Consider the following 17,441-nt stretch of genomic DNA (forward strand, 5'->3'; position numbering starts at 1 on the left):
ATTGCCATACTTCAAACAAGTCAGGTTATTAGTGGGAAACAGATGGTACACTCAAATTGGATAATTTTAGGAAGAATTACCAGGGAGAGAATTTAGCAAGGTATGAACATTGTTTTGGAAAAGCAACCTTATTTAGTATTCCAAGATTAGTTAACAGTAAGGGAGCTGTTGCCACCCTAGGACTGAAAGCTGAAGAAGGATTACTTCGAGCCCACAGAGAAAGAATTATCCTTGAGAGAAGCTGTAGCCTTCAATAGATAAATATATCCAACCTAAACTTTTATAGTAAAAAAGAATTATGTCAATATAGAGCCTGACCTCACAATAAGCCTGCCTTCAAGATCTCCTGCCTATTCCTCCTATCGATCCCAATCAGAAGCTGGGAAAAAAGTATCTTGGATTTAAAATGTTTCAAACTTGCTTTTTCTATTAAAGGGTCCATCCATGGCAAACGGATAAAGCATATAATAATTCCACTATCAAATATAACTATTCTAATTTATTTGGTATAGATTAGAAGCTTGATGTGCACAAAGGTGCTTCAAATCAATGCAGCCATCAAATATTGTTGTGATGTAATTAATATAATCAATTAAGAAGGAAATGATTAACTTTCCTCTAGTAGAACCAACTTCTGACTTTTTCTGCTTTATATCTTTTCTAGGGTTTAAGGACATCTATCATCTCTACTCTAGACTTTTTATTAATAAGTTGTTAAGCGGCTTTCCAAGGCACTGTGAATTCTTTGAATTAATCTACCTAGAGCTATTAAATTGTCATTGTACTTTATTTACACACAACACATGCAAACCTATTGGATTTTTTAAAATCTCACAAATATAAACATCAGGTGCTTTCTACAAAATGAAGAACAATTTTAGAAATGTTAAGCTAGTATGAATTTAGAAATTCTAACTTAATCTGTTGTAATGTGGAATTTGTGTGATATTAATCTTTCCAGTTTCCTCAAAGACACAATGAAACTCAAGATTCAGTTTTAAATGGCTTACAACTTGACCTTAAATGTTCACTTAAGAAAGGATACAGCAATTTGTAAAATCTGCATTTCTTTTCTGTAGAATTAGAAAAACTATGAACATTCTACATTGAACCAAATAATTTTGATTTTCAAGTATACAACATGTATGTAATTTTCTTATATACATAAAAAGTGTCATTATAGAATGAGGAAAAAAATGTCTTGTTCCCTAGCCTAAGTTGATTTGTTAATATTTCACTGTATCCCCCAAGTAAATGTAGAATGGATAAAACCTTTCCCTATACATACCATCACATGAAATGTTAACCTAAAGTAAAAACCAAAGGAGGAATAAAGAAAACAACCTACCATAATTCTTTAAAAAATTTACTAAAATTCTTTAAAAAATATTTACTACAACCTGCAATAACTAAGACATTGCAACAAAGAAATTATTTTAAATGAAACTAGTGAGTCTTAGTTTTTAATGGAATTATATAAAATTTGCTATCTTTTCCCTCAAAAGATACCAATTATTCATAGGATATGACACAAAGGGCTCAAATATTTTCTCCATATATTTTAATTTTTCCTCTTTATCCCTTTAAGTTAATCAAAAATAGCTTCTATGATGGCAATCCCAAATTTTGCTTCCACCTTTTTGTCCTTATAAAAAAATGTATTAGAAAGCAGCAATAAATATGTAAAATTATAAGGTAACAAACATACTTAACTTTTTTTCAATTACTGCAACCTTCTTAAAAGGGTAATTAATAAAAAATGAGATCACATGAATATTCTTAAAAGAATTTCGAAAAGTATTCACTTTATTTCATTTTGTATAAAACATTAAATTTCACCACTACCTGAAAGCCTTATGTTCCATAAGATTAAAAACAAGTGGTAAGTATTCTGTCACTATGAATGTTCTCTTTAAGAGGGAAAAAGATGATTTAAAAAAAATACCAGGCAATGAGTATGAATAATGGATTCTTAGAAAAGTGAAAATCAGACTCTATTTGAAACTATAAATTGAGATGCTGCATTATTCACTTTCTACGTAACCACACATAAATTTAAGATGTTATTTGTAAGCTGATGCTTCCATAGCGAGACTATATAATGTGCAAAGATATTTAAGCAGATTATCAGTGATATTAGAAGATTATTTAATATGCTACAAAATGGTAAAAATTGCACATAGCGATACTCTCATAAATTGGAGTTAGAATAATAATCTGTGTACTAATAGGACAATGACTTTCTAAGAAAAGGAAAGTACTTATGAGAAATACCACTGGCCAGAAGATCTCATCATATACATAAAAAGTTAGTATCCATTGCATTTAAAATTATGTGCATATACAAACCCACTCAAATGGACAGAAGACTTGAATGTAGGAACCTTCAACCATAAAATATATAGAAGGAAAGTTTTGTAAAACAAAACCTCAGAAACATCTTTGAGGACTCATCTCCAAAAGCAAGGAAAATAAAGTAAAAGATAAGCAGTTGGGACTATACTAAACTAAAAAGCTTCTGTACAGCAAAAGAGACAGTAACCAAAAACGAAGAGACATCCTACTGAAAGGGAGAAAATGTTTGTACACCATACAGCTGATAAGGGACTGATATCAAAGATCTACAAAGAGATCTTTGTAGATAGTTACACAACACACAAAGCAAACGACCCAGTCAAAACAGGGGCAGAAGAGCTAAAAAGTCACTTCTCCAAAGAAGAAACGCAAATAGCCAACAGGCATATGGAAAAAGTGTTGAAAATCAATTATTATCAGAAAAATGTAAATAAAAACTACAATCAAATATCACGGCACATGGATAAGAATGGCCCATATTAAAAAAAATAAAAATAAAACTGGCAACAACAAATGCTGGCGAGAATGTAGGAAAAAAGGAAACCTCTTAACTGCTAGTGGAAATACAAGCTGATCCAACCATTATGGAAAGCTGTGTGGAGATTCCTCAAAACACTAAAAATGGCCTGTTTTACCATATGATCCAGCAATTCAAATCCTAGGAATCCTCCCAAAGGACACAAAAACACTAATTCAAAAAGAAACTTGCACACCTATGTTTATTGCAGCATTATTTACAATAGCTAAGCTATGGAAACAACCTAAATATCCCCCAAAAGATGAATGTATCAAGATGATGTGGTATATATACATAATGGAATACTAACTACCTGGTGGTCAAAAAAGATAAATGCATGCCATTTGCAGCAACAAGGATAGAGATGGAAGGGATTATGCTGAGCAAAATAAGTCACAAGGAAAATGAAAAATATCAGATGATTTCACTTTTAGGTGGAAAATAGGAAAACTAAACAAAGGGGCAGGAAAAAGACAGAATTTGCAAAATCCTTACCAAAGCTCTGAGGCATCCAGGAAGGGAAAGGGAGGGTGAGGATTCAAAACAGGAGAGGGAAGAACACAAGGGACTGTGATGATGGATCATGGGTGCTGTGGTGGTGGGAGAACTAAGACAACTACACCTGAGGGGAAAAATCAAATATTGTGCAAAAATGAATAATATAAGAAAACAACTACAAAAAAATAAAATTATGTGCCTCATCTTAAAACAATATTAAGGAAAGAAAACCAGCAAATGTGACACAAAAGTCTGAACCTGTATTATAAAAATACAAACATATTTCATTTGTCAAAATCTGGATATGGGGTATTTAGATATTTCCTAATGGTGAGCCTAGCAAGCAGGAGTCAATCAAATTACTCCTCTTTCCTTTAAAAAGATCTTCTAAACTAGTCTTTTCATCGTTTTTTTATTACCCCACCCTAGTTTGCTTAAAAATTCTCTGCTAAACAAGGTATAAGGGTTATATGGTATAAGGATATATGGGTGATAATTTTCACAGTGACATCTCCTCCAGAGAATCACTAAATCCAGAGAAAGGTGTGCTGAGAATGTATAAAATGCCACAGCACAAGTCACTGAAGAATAGGCACTTGGAGCAAATTTTATGCAGATAAGCTGCTCAGCTGCATGTTTTCTCCCACATAATCCACATTTGTCTGAAAAGGCAGTAGATGAGGAAGGCAGCTTTCAATTTAACTTAATTTTTTCTCTTAGAAAAGAAAAGAAGATGCAGTTTAAGGCTATCGAGTAACACTATTACTTGTATAAGGCCTTCCCCAAAATGCCCTCAGCGGATGTAGATTATAATATCTACACATGACTAAAATATGTGCTACTGTATCTATCATCTCTCCAACACATAGGATATGAGCAAAATCAATTTAATAACTAATATTGGATGATCTTCCTATTTTTTCATGTATTGCAAGTTGTTTGGGAAAAACTTTTAGACACTGTAAGTCTTTGGAACAAGAGTTCAGAGAACAATGATCTATATTATCATACTTTGGCAAGTCACTTAAAATGCATAAAGTTAGTGACATCTTTTCTACTGAGAAAATGTTACTTGACCTAACTATGACTCAGAATTTCAGATAACTGGGGAATCTGTTACCAAGGAACAGTTAGATTCGAGAGTCCATTTTTGCTTTGATGGCCAACCTCAAATGTGCCATGTTTTGTAGGCAAAGACTAGGAGCCAAACTTCTCTTAAATCAGACTGAAAGTAAAATCTGGCCGAATTAAACAGGTCTTAATGCTCTCCATTCACAACAAATTGAAAGAGATAAATACCCTTGTAGTGAATCTTCTTTCCCTGACTTTATGCTTCAGTTTGGAGAAACATCTTTTAGCATAACTCTCATCACCTCTCCACCCCATAATTCACCCCTTACAATGAGAGAAGTACATTTATCTTTGGTAATTTGGGAATGGGTCCTGGGAATATAAAGCTTAACCAGTCTTTTTAGTTTCTGCCAGCTCATGGATAGTAATTATTATGCTGTGCTCCAAGCTATAGGAAATATTGAACAAAAAAGGCTTTTTTCCTGCCACAGGGGTATGTACCTTTTCCAGCTCTGCCTTGGGTTAATCTGTCTAGTGATGTGATTGAGCAATATGAAGCTTCTGGTCACACGTGTAAACCATTTTCTTCAATATTTCTAAAACAGTAAGACTAACTTACCTACCCCCAACTCCTACTTTCTATCTCTTTTGTCCATCTATCAGTTTGTTAAGAACTAATGTAAGGAATAAGGGGATTTTTTTTTTTTTATTAAACTTCTCACATGACAGTAAATAGTACGCTATCTTAAAACTAATTTAAATGAGATACAAACATAGGCTAAGGGGGAAAAATTGTTAACAGCTTATTCAAGATAATGTTTAAACAGAACACATAAAATCTTAAAGGAAATCATAGAACATTAAAAAATAATAAAAGCTACTTATGAAGTGGAGACAATAACCCAAGCTAGAATAATCTGAAAGATGATTCTTCTAGTTCTGCTTCTTGCTTACTATAATGTTTTAGATTTTTTTTTCTAAAAATAATTCTTCTTCTTATAATAAGACTTTCTTATAAGTGTAAGTCATATGTTTACTGTTGAATGGACATGCAAGAAATGAGAATACATGACACTGAGCCTCTGATTAGGAAACCCATTTGCTACAGTCCTATTCCTTATGATGAGTTCTCATGGCTACTCTAACACTACCAGCCAATAAGTTTCAAGTTGGATCTAGACTCATCACATTAAATCAGATATGGAAACAAAACTGTTTTGTTTAACAAAAGTTTGAAAATAAAAGGACATGGAGATCAATTGTAGATTTGCTGATGTGAGCAAATTCAACATATATCTAATAGATATAAGCCTATTTTAAAGCAATATTGAAGGAAAATAAAATATAAATATGAAAAGGGATATTAGTTGAGGTGCTATACCTTGAAATTTTCTTGAAACTCAGAAATACATATTTAATATTTTCAAAGTGATCAAAGCACATTATATCGCAAAGAAATTTTGTCACAAACACAAACATTCATAAGAAGACTAGTAATAGTAATAAAGGGACAGCAGTTTTAGTACCATGAGAAAGGCAATTTTACCAGACAAAATTTATTACTTTGATTTTTGCCTTTTTTGGGTCTGTGTCTAGACTTAACAATATATACGTGGTAAATCATCAAATATTTTGAAAAGATCCTATACTTTTGCTATTATGTATGTGCTGTTTGTAAATGGCTAAAATAGTATTAAAAATTTTATTAAATATTTATAAAATATTAATCCAAAGTAAATAGCCTTCATAGTGATGTATAACTGGGTTTTTGTGGGAAATTATATATATACATATTTTTAATATATAACATGGAGAATTTTATCAAACACAGGAGAAACTATTCAGTTTCTCCTGAAACTGAGTAATTATGACATGGGAAAAAAAATATTCACAGGAAATTACATTTAAACTATAGCATAAAAGATAAATTACCCTAGTTGAGGGTTTTATATGGTAAAGTGAGAGGTAAAAAGTGAGAAAAGAGTCATCTCAGATATAATGTCATGGTCAAAGACATGAGTACATGAAATTTCAACGACTTTTAGTGAAGTAGCAAATAAACTTGAAAGTGAGATATACGGGAGGCCATGACATTAGACTGTAAATGTAGGATGGCAGGAATCTGGGACTTAGCATAGAGGAAACATAAGTTATCAGTTTTCTCACATGAGCTTGACCAAATCTATAAATATGAATGCACAGCAATAATAGTGTGTGGGAATTTTGAAAAATAATAAGCATCACCTTTACAGCAGGAACTAAAAGTCTGTCTAGAGGGTCTAAATTTGACAAATAAATAGAATGGATAAGAGATTTTTTTTTCAATAATCATCCATGCAAAAGATAATAAAAGCCTAGTCATTGTAGTAGTGAAGAAGGCAAAAGGCTAAGGAGATATGGTAACAGGGTGTTTCCTAGGAAAAGGGGAGGTTCTAGGTTCTCTGCCACATCCAAGGAAGAGTAGAGCTGAGCAAGTAGAGCTGAGCAGGGAGGAAGGAGAAGCTGGAGAGGGGTCAGAAGGAAGGAAGGATGATGGAGAGCCAGAAGACCTGATGGAGGCACATGGAGAAGAGAAACATGTGAAGAAACTGTGCTTATTTCTTGGTCCTGGACTGGTTAAAACAGATGTGGGTAAGAAACCTGTGGGGACGTTAACAATGGCAGCTTTTATCTTGATTTTTCTCCTTTTGTCCCAGACATGCTGGGCCTCTTCTGCCCTTTTCCTATGGGTCCCCACCAGAAGGTGCCTTAGATTTGTGGCAGGCTTTCAGTCCTCAATGGCTCTGCTTTGGGCCAACTCTGTTTGGCTGGGCATTTACCCATGAGGGGATGGATAACTTTCGGTGCTTCATATGCAAACTATTTAGACTATGTTCTTTACTTCTATCGCACACTATTTGTGCTCACATTCATTTCCATTGAAGGTCTTACACACTAGAGTATGTTTTGTCTTGATGCAGCAGATGGCAAAACCTATTTAAAGCAGGCAGGTTTGGAGGTTGCCCAAACCCTGCCCTGTAACATTTTAAGGAAGAATCAGAACATTTGTATAGAGGGAAAAATCAAATATAACATGACTATAAATTACTCGATCCAGGATATAAATAATAGGTATAATACAATAGGTAAAATTTTTGTAGCATAAAATACTCTAGTGATTTTAAATGGTCTTTGAAGGATTTATTGAAAATTGTATGTTTCTTACTACTTACATTCCATCACCAATGACCATTTAAAACAGACTTACATATTCCAACTTCTCCAACATATCTATATTTAAAAAAAGGTGAGTTTATGTTTCCTTAGGTTATGAAAGAAAATGAAGCAAAAATTTGCATTTATAATATACGACAAACCATGAAAATAATAATTACAACAATTATACTAGCTATTACTTGTATGATATTCATATGTAGGGCAAAGTTCTACAGGATTCTCAAAATAAAACATTTTAAAGAAAGATGAAGAAAGTGAGACATAAACTGATTAAGTAATCGGGCTCCAGTGCCTGTTTTCTTAATCAGTACAATATACTAGGTTTCCATTTGTATTTCACTTAGATACCCTCCATAGTGTTCCATTCAGCATAATTCAAAACATACTATATAAAAACTGATACTGTCCTGAATATAAATAATAACAGATAGAAAATATAATAGAAAAAATACTACCTGTGCAATAATAAGCTTGAAAGATATGTAAGAAACCTAACAAGAAAAACTTGAACAAAGTAGAAAATAATAAAATGCTAAAAATTATAAAAGATGAATAGGATAAGTAGAAATAGGATATTTAGAGATAAACTAAAAAATTCAATGTTTAAAAATGCCAATTTCCCCAAAGTAAATTTACAAATTCCATTCAATGTCTATGAAACTATTCAAATACTTTACAGAATGAAAGACTGATACCAAAATTCATATAGTTGAGTAATGATAGCAAGAATTATCAAAACAATTCTAGAAAATAAAAACAAGATAGGGGAAATTGCCCTACCTGTTACCTGAACATGCTATAGACAAAAATACATTCCCAAGGGAGTAGACTTAAAAGCAAAACTATTACAACATAAGATACACACACACACACACGTATGATGTTGCATTCAGTGGGTATTTCTTTTTAAAATTACAAAAAAATGATAACCTTAGAAATAAACTGTTATTAATTTTGACTTAGTCTATTGTTTTTAACTTACACAAGTGATTTAGCAAGTGAAGGAGCTATAAATAATGTTGGATATTTGAACAGATTTGTTGAAGAAATTATATAAGCAACAAAGAGTATCCAGAAAATTTAAAAATGTACAAATCAAAATTATAGAACTCTATGGATATTATTGCTTGGAATTAAAGTCAGTCAATTCACGAAACAAAAAAGCAATGAAAATAGCATTGAAAATATATTTATAGGTAAATTTAGCATCCAGAACTCATCCTCTTATAAACCTCTTTTTATATCTCTCTAGATTAAAGCTGTCATTGTTACTTTGCCAAGTTCATAGCAGTATTCTCCAAACTCATCTACCAGCTTCTAATCTTTCCCCCTTTGGTCTACTTTCAACACAAAAATAAGAGTTCTTATTTTAATCTTAAATTAATTTAGTTGTTTTAAATTCATCACAGTACTTTCATATTAATCTTTCTACTTCTCTGCATTTTTATTTAAAATTTGATATTTAAATATGATATGTATCAACTACTATCCTCATTATAAATTGAATAACAGAGAACTATGATTTTCTCATTCACTAGTTAATCATTTATAAAGTCTACCATAAAATGCAAATTGATTTGAAGAACACATTTATTAAGGCAATATGGCCTTTTGGATATTGCACTTAATGAAACATATTGAAGGCAAAATAATGAAATAGAAGCAAACAAATGATGTCCCAGGATATTATTCCTTCCATCAAATAATTTAAAAATTACCTTTTATTTCAAATTACTTTAACAATCATTACTATGTTACATCCCAGAATGTTTTTCCCACAGTAGCCTCTCTTATTTGCTCTCCACTTTTTTCTTGTCTCTCTAATCCTTACTCAATAAGTTCCCTGCTTCATTTCCTGGAAAATAAAAGGAAACACTATTTTGCTGAAGTCATTTAACTGCCTTCTAACCTATACAAAAATGTACCACTTGATACACCAATCTCACAGAACCAATAGCATCTTGTTTGTATAAAAATTTTAGGAACTTTAAATCTTTATATGATCATTATTGTTGTTCTTTAGAAAAGAAAATTGAAAATTTAGTGGTTTTTTTTTTTTAAGGAAAAAAGATGTGGGGAAAAAATTAAAGAAAAATGGTGTTAAGAGAAAGAGCCTTTCCATCAACCTAGACTAGTGATAAGAAAGGCTAACAGGGAGTTCTCTAAATTGCAGCTGAAGCTCCATTCCATACTTATACAAAACTTCTCTGTTCTTCAATTTCTTTGTCAGTAATGTTTTATGTGATTCAGAGAGAATAATAAATTTTAAATGATTGTTTTTAACAATAATAATAGGGTGCCAAAGGTTATATTGATGTGAACTTTACTTTAGGAACAATGAACTCAGAGCCACAATTGGATATCATGGCATTGCCAATAAAAATAATTTCAGCAAACCCAGAAAAGGCAAGTAATTGTTTGGGAATTTTATCTTTCTGATACTGTAGAATCTATAAAAATCAATTGAGCATCTCAAAAGAAATGAAAACTTTAAAGAAAATTGTTTTTCGAGTATACTCCCAGAAATAATGGCAGATACCAAAATTACATAGAAACATGCACATTATAATCAGAAACATTTCAATTGAAGGCTACATTTTCAACAAATTACATTCTATGAAGAAAGGTGAAAATTATCTCTAGACATGGTGATAATATCATTCTATCCAAAAGATAAAGTAGAATCTTCTCTGTGAGTGATTATCTTTTCTTTTCTTTTTATTGATTTAGTTTCTCTCCAGAACAAAAAAAAAATAGTTTATATAGAATGAGGCATTATATGAAACACAATAGATAACACACTAGCACAGAACTGATTTCATATGCATGAAAAGAGTAGCCTATATATTATTTTGTATTTCATTTATAATCAGTTCATATAATTCCTACCATGTACAAAACATATAATCAAGAACAAAAGGATTTCTTGTCTTAAATGGAAAGCTATAGTATGATCAAAACCTTCCAAAATTAGAATCTATACTATCATTATAAAATAATTAAGTAATAGTTATTCCAAAACTATTTCTATGAATTGGTCCAGCAGAAGCCTTAAAGATGTCTGGTTGTGCTTCCACTAATACACAGCTTATGTCTTCAGTGTATGGAATGATTCAGTTTTCTGATACCATCAGTAAAGAATATTTATTCTGTCTTGTTTCTATCACCTCATAGATACAAGACATCCATCAAAATTGGCCTGGAAACCATAGGTTTGTCAGTATGTGATTAAATCGAGTTTCCTACCACAGTGTCAGTTAACAAAGGATACAAAAAGATATCGATGAAAGAATGGACAAAGTAAATTCCAACTATATATTGGGATCTCTAGACATCCATAAAAACTGCTTAAAATAGTTTCCAAACTAATTTAGAGATTTAATCTAATTCTAGTCAACATTCCAAAGGGATTGTTTTATAATTTGGCAAAGTATTCTAAACATCACATGATGTTTAAAAACTGATTGAGATATTCTCTTGTCTATTAAGAAGGAAGCCAACTTCATAATTTTCGTAAAAGTTATAATAGATATTAGATGAAATACATAGAACAGGTAATCAAATATATGTGGAATTTTATATATAAAAAAGTAGCATCCTTAACAAGAGCAAAAAAAAAAATTTTACACTATGTCAGATTAGAACAATTAATTAACCAGTTAAAAAATTAAATACCTTCTTCATAACTTGCCCCAAAATAAAACCCAAGTAGCCAAAACAATACACTAAATGTAAATATTAAAGCCTGCAGTATTTGTTGAATACTAAGGCAAGACTTATTATAAATTAAATCATATAGGACAAAGTCAATTGATTAATCTATGCAAAATTTTAACACATCTATATTTAAAATTTAATACAATTAAAATCAAATGCCAAACATGAGCGATAACTATAGGATATGTAAAACAATACAGAAATATTTTTAATAAATGCTGAGATACACCAATTAAAGAAATGGTTTAGCCAAACCCAGTAAAATGATCATGATCAAATCATTCTAAAATCTGATTTAAGATACAACGTCAACCATGAAAAATATCCAGTATCATCAATGAAGAAAGGAATGAAATAACTGGATATTATCTTTCTAATTATCAAGTTTATGCAATTATTGGCAAAATTATAATCCATTTTGTAAAAAGTCAATCCTCCAAGTATTCTTATATCAGGCTAGCAAAAGGAACATTTGCAGCAAAGCAATTTTAGCAGTTAATAAGGGGACAGTAATATTTCCTTAAAGATTTATAAAACTTATGAAATTTTGTTCCAGTTTAACAGTCACAGCCAAAAGAGTGCTAAGTCTGCAAGTAAGAAATAGTTCTAAATCAAAACAATTTATTCAATTATTATAATAACCTTATTATGTGTTACTGTAAGAGGGTGGTCCTCAGGAAAAGGGGAGGTTCCAGGTTCCTTGCTCCACCCAAGGGAGGGTGGAGCTGAGGAAGTAGAAGCAGCAGCTGGAGAGGGGACTGGGGAAGGAAAGGATAGAGAGCCAGAAGGAGACCTGGAGGAGGCATATGGAGTAGAGATTCAGGTGAACAAACTGTGCTTGCTTATGGTCTTGGACTGGCTGAAACAGATGAGGGTGAGAGTGGTTAACAATGAGGATGTTAACAATGGCAGCATTTATCTTGATTTTGATTTTGCCCTTTTCCTTCCAGACTTGCCTGGCTGTTTCTTACCCTTTTTTATGGATACTAACCTGAAGGTGCTTTAGACTTGTGGCAAGCTCTTGGGCCTCTGTAGCCCTGTTTTGAGTCAATACTGTATGGCTGGGCATTTACTCACAAGGAGTTGAGTAACTTTGGGTGCTTGATTTGGAAACTTTATTCTTCCCCTTTCCTTTGTTGCACACTAATTGTATTAAAATTCCTTTATATTAAAGTTCTAATGCACAGAGTATGTTTTGTCTTGATGCAGTGGGTAGCAGAACCTATTTAGAAAAGGCAGATCTGGAGGTGTAGGGTGCTTCTCTCCCGGTTCTGTAACTTTAGCTTAGATCATATTAATAGTTCTTAAAAGTCACCTTCCTTTTTCCATCTATTCCTAAATTTTATGGAGTTTCCCTCTTTAAAACTTTATTAAATTGGGCCTCCCCTGTGGCGCAGTGGTTGAGCACTGGGTTGCGAAGCTGCCCGGAGCCTTTGCTGGGTTGCAAAGCTGCCTGCAGCCTTTGCAGCACCAGTTCAATCCCCAGCCGCCAGGCAAGGGTCCCACATGGCGTGCAGACCTCTCCTGCTGCATCCGCTGCTCCCCTCAGCAGTGTACATTGTCAGTCTGCCTGCTCTGCTCTCCCCTCTGGCTATGGTGGATTCTCTCACCCTCCCCCACACTTCTGACTGTACCCGGTGCTTGCATAAATAAATAAATAAATCTTTAAAAAAAAACTTTATTAAAACATTCCCTCCAAAGGACTAGTTCAGGTTTGCAACTTGCCTCTACCTTTTCTCTGTGGTTCCTCAATTCAGCACCAACAAAATAAAAAAAAAAAAAATGATTGCAGCAAACAAGGACTTTATGAGGAGGGGAGCTAGTAAAAATTAATTAGCTAATTTTTCATTTTTGCACAATGTATGCATTTTCATCTTGGTTATAGTCCCCATACCATTCCCACGCCCCTTGTTTTGATCCTACTCCCTCCTCCCCCACCCCAAAGTGTGTCTCTGGTTTATAGTCGCTTGTTGATTTTGACTTTTACTTTTTAAAATAAAAAAAAATCAATTAGTCTGTGGAGATTTTGGGGTTCTCTATGTATATTATCATATCATCTGCAAATAGTGATAGTTTGACTTCTTCTTTTCCTATTTGGATTCCTTGGATGTCTTTCTCTTGTCTTATTGCTCTGGCTAGGACTTCCAGTATTATATTGAAAAGCAGTGGTGAGAGTGGACATCCTTGTCTTGTTCCAGATCTTAATGGAATTGCTTTCACCTTTTCACCATTGAGAATGATACTGGCTGTTGGCTTGTCATAGATGGCCTTTATGATGTTGAGGTATGTTCCTTGTATCCCAAGAATTTCAAGGGCTTTTATCATGAATGGGTGTTGCACTTTGTCGAAAGCTTTCTCAGCATCTATTGATATTATCATATGGTTTTTATATTTCTTTTTGTTGATGTGTTGGATAACGTTGATTGATTTTCGGATGTTAAACCATCCTTGTGCCCCTGGAAGAAGAAGAAATCAAAAAAACCACCCCTTTTATTATTGAAACAAAAAAAATCAAATATTTGGGAATAAATCTAACAAAAGAGGTAAAGGACCTATACAAAGAAAACTATAAAACACTGTTAAAAGAAATAGAAGAAGACACAAAGAAATGGAAAGACATCCCCTGCTCATGGATTGGAAGAATAAACATTATTAAAATGGCCATCCTACCAAAAGCAATATACAGATTCAATGCTATTCCAATCAAAATCTCAATGGCATTCTTCAAAGAAATAGAACAATTATTGATGAAATTCATATGGAATCACCAAAAACCCCGAATAGCCAAAGCTCTACTGAAAAAAAGAGAAGGGAATGGAGGCATCACACTCCCAGACTTCAAACTATACTACAAAGCCATAATCATCAAAACTGCATGGTATTGGAACAAGAACAGACATACAGACCAATGGAATCGAATAGAAAATCCAGAAATAAACCCACAGATTTATGGTCAACTAATCTTTGACAAAGGAGCAAAGACTATGCATTGGAGCAAAGAAAGTTTGTTCAATAAATGGTGCTGGGAAAACTGGGTCGCTACATGCAAAAGAATGAAGCTTGACCACTACCTCACACCATACACAAAAATCAACTCAAAATGGATTAAAGAACTAGACATAAGACCTGAAACCATAAAATACATAGAAGGAAATATAGGCGAAACACTACGGGATTTGCACATCAAAGACATCTTTACAGACACATCACCCAAAGCAGTGATAGTGAAGAGAAAGATAAACAGCTGGGACTACATCAAATTAAAGAGCTTCTGCACAGCAAAAGAGACAATAACAAAAACAAAGAGAAACCCCACCAACTGGGAGAACATTTTTGCACCCAACACTAATGATAAAGGACTGATCACAAAAATCTGCAAAGAGCTGATGAGACTCAGCAACAACAAAGAAAATAATCCAGTCAAAAAATGGGCAGAAGAGCTAAAAAGAAACTTCTCTGAAGAGGAAATGCAAATGGCCAACAGACATATGAAAAAATGTTCAACATCACTTGCAATCAGGGAAATGCAAATCAAAACTACCATGAGATACCATCTCACACCAGTGAGAATGGCACATATTAAAAAAACTAGCAACAACAAATGTTGGCGAGGATGTGGAGAAAAAGGAACTCTTCTGCACTGTTGGTGGGAGTGCAAACTGGTCCAACCACTATGGAGAGCTGTGTGGAGATTTCTGGACCTACTAAACATAGAGCTTCCATATGATCCAGCAATTCCACTCCTAGGTATTTACCCAAAGGACACAGAAACATCAATTCCAAAGAGCACCTGCACTCCTATGTTTATAGCAGCACTGTTTACAATAGCTAAGCTTTGGAAACAACCCAAATGCCCAAAAGTAGATGACTGGATCAAGAAGATGTGGTACATATATACCATGGAATATTACTCAGCATTCAAAAAAGATAAACACATGCAATTTGCAGCAACATGGATGGCGCTGGAAGGGATCATGCTCAGCGAAATAAGCCAAAAAGAAAAAGAAAAATACCGGATGGTCTCACTCATAGCAGGAATCTAGAAAACTTAAATAAGGGACCAGGAAAATGAATATAAGAAAGTGAAAATCAAAATCAACAAAAAACTATGAACCAGAGACACTTTTTGGGGGGTGGGGGGCGTTAGGGGAAGGATTGGGGTCAGAATGGGGCGTTTGCAATTGTATGGGGGAATATAAAAATAAAATTTAATATTTAAAAAAAAAAAAAAATCAATTAGTCAATCATGGGAGTACAGAACTTCTCATGAACAGGGTAAATGAAAGACTTAGAAACTTATATTAATATTTTGTTTTTCCACACAAACAATCAACATACTGTCAACGATTGTTGCTCAAAGAAAGATTCAATTCCATGTTCATCAATAGGTTAGAGATTAGGTTATCAATCATTGATATAGAAAATAATATGCAGTGATGCATATTAAAGAATATGCATTTAAAGAGTAATAAGAGAGGAAAATTCTAAATGGGAAAAAAGTACAGTAGAAAATACATTGCTAATATTATAATGTTACATGGTGAAAACTAAAGTGGCATCCAAAATGTTGCCATTGATATCTTAGGCTTTTTCTTCTGGTTCCTTGCATTTTTATGGTTTTCTTTGTCTTCCTATGTTGTATGTTCTTGCAGTAATCATGCCTTCTATGCTTTTCTTTTTTACATTTTTTAAGGCAAAGAGAAATGATGGAAAACTGACCTGGCAGAATATCTAGTTTTATTTTACAGTCTGTGTTTATGCTGATATGAGAGGTGGCTAATTGCCACTCAATCCCAGTTACTAAGAAGTTAAAGCAGTAAATTTCCTTCCATTAGTTACAGCTAAGGCTAAATATTAACATTCCTGTTGTCTTTCTCTCGACTATTATTACAGAAATTAAAGGAAATGGCATAATCATGAATCTAAACTCAGGAAGGTGACTGACAGTGTGTTGGTAAAAGAAACTCATTTTACCAAGCCCAAGTCTAAGGAGAGTTCACAGAACTAATTTATCTTCTGATATTGTACCAATTCTAAATGAGAGGAGAAATGGCAATGCATTAGTCTATGTCTCTAATGTCACAGTTCTAATTTAACACATTACTGAGAAGATAAATCTTTGAATATGTCCTGCATAAATAACACATTGTTATTACTATGTTAATAAAGCATGAACAATTAGCCTAGGGATTTCTTGCACTTTTTTTATCAGTTTATTCTTAGTAAATATTAAGCATATACAAATATTTATATATTTAAGGTATAGAAACAATGTGTGCAAATCAACCAAACTATCTCTGCTATTAAAAAGACCATGCTGGGGCCTCTCCCGTGGCGCAGCGGTTGAGCTCTGGGTTGCGAAGCTGCCCGCAGCCTCTGCAGCGCCGGTTCGATCCCCGGCTGCTCCCCAGCCAACGGAGGAGGGTCCCACATGGCACGCAGACCTCTCCTGCTGCCCGCTGCTCCCCTCAGCAGTGTACTTCGGTCCTTCGGCCTGCTCTGCTCCCCGCTCTGGCTCTGGTGAATTCTCTCACCCTCCCGCGCTTCTGACTGTACCCAGTGCTTGTATAAATAAATAAATAAATCTTAAAAAAAAAAAGACCATGCTGGGGATCCCTGGAGGCACAAGGGGTTATATATCAGCACTATGAAATTATTGGCAGCCACTGCAGCTTGAGTTTGATCCCCAGCCAGGGATCTAACCCACATATGGCTCAGCAGACCTCTCCTGTCCCACCCGCTGCTCCTCTCAGCAGTGTATTTCAGTCAATCCGCCTATTCTGCTCCCCACTCCTTCTCTTGGGAATACTCTCGCCGCCTGTCCCTCCCCCACCTCTTGCATGCATAAATAAAATAAATCTTTTAAAAAAAAGTCTCTTGTATCCTCTCCTTAGTCTAAATAATCTTATGAATTTTCACTTGCTATATGACTGCTCTTCTTTTTTATATTTATTAGATATTGTATCTAAAGTTATACTACTTTGTACACCATGCTTTCAAACTTAATATAGTGACATTATACTTTACCCTTCCACTATAAATATTTGAATCAACATTATGTTCCTTA

The sequence above is a fragment of the Talpa occidentalis genome, unplaced genomic scaffold (assembly GCF_014898055.3).
Source record: "Talpa occidentalis isolate TD23 unplaced genomic scaffold, MPIMG_talOcc4v2.1 talOcc4.6, whole genome shotgun sequence".
NCBI lineage: Eukaryota > Metazoa > Chordata > Mammalia > Eulipotyphla > Talpidae > Talpa > Talpa occidentalis.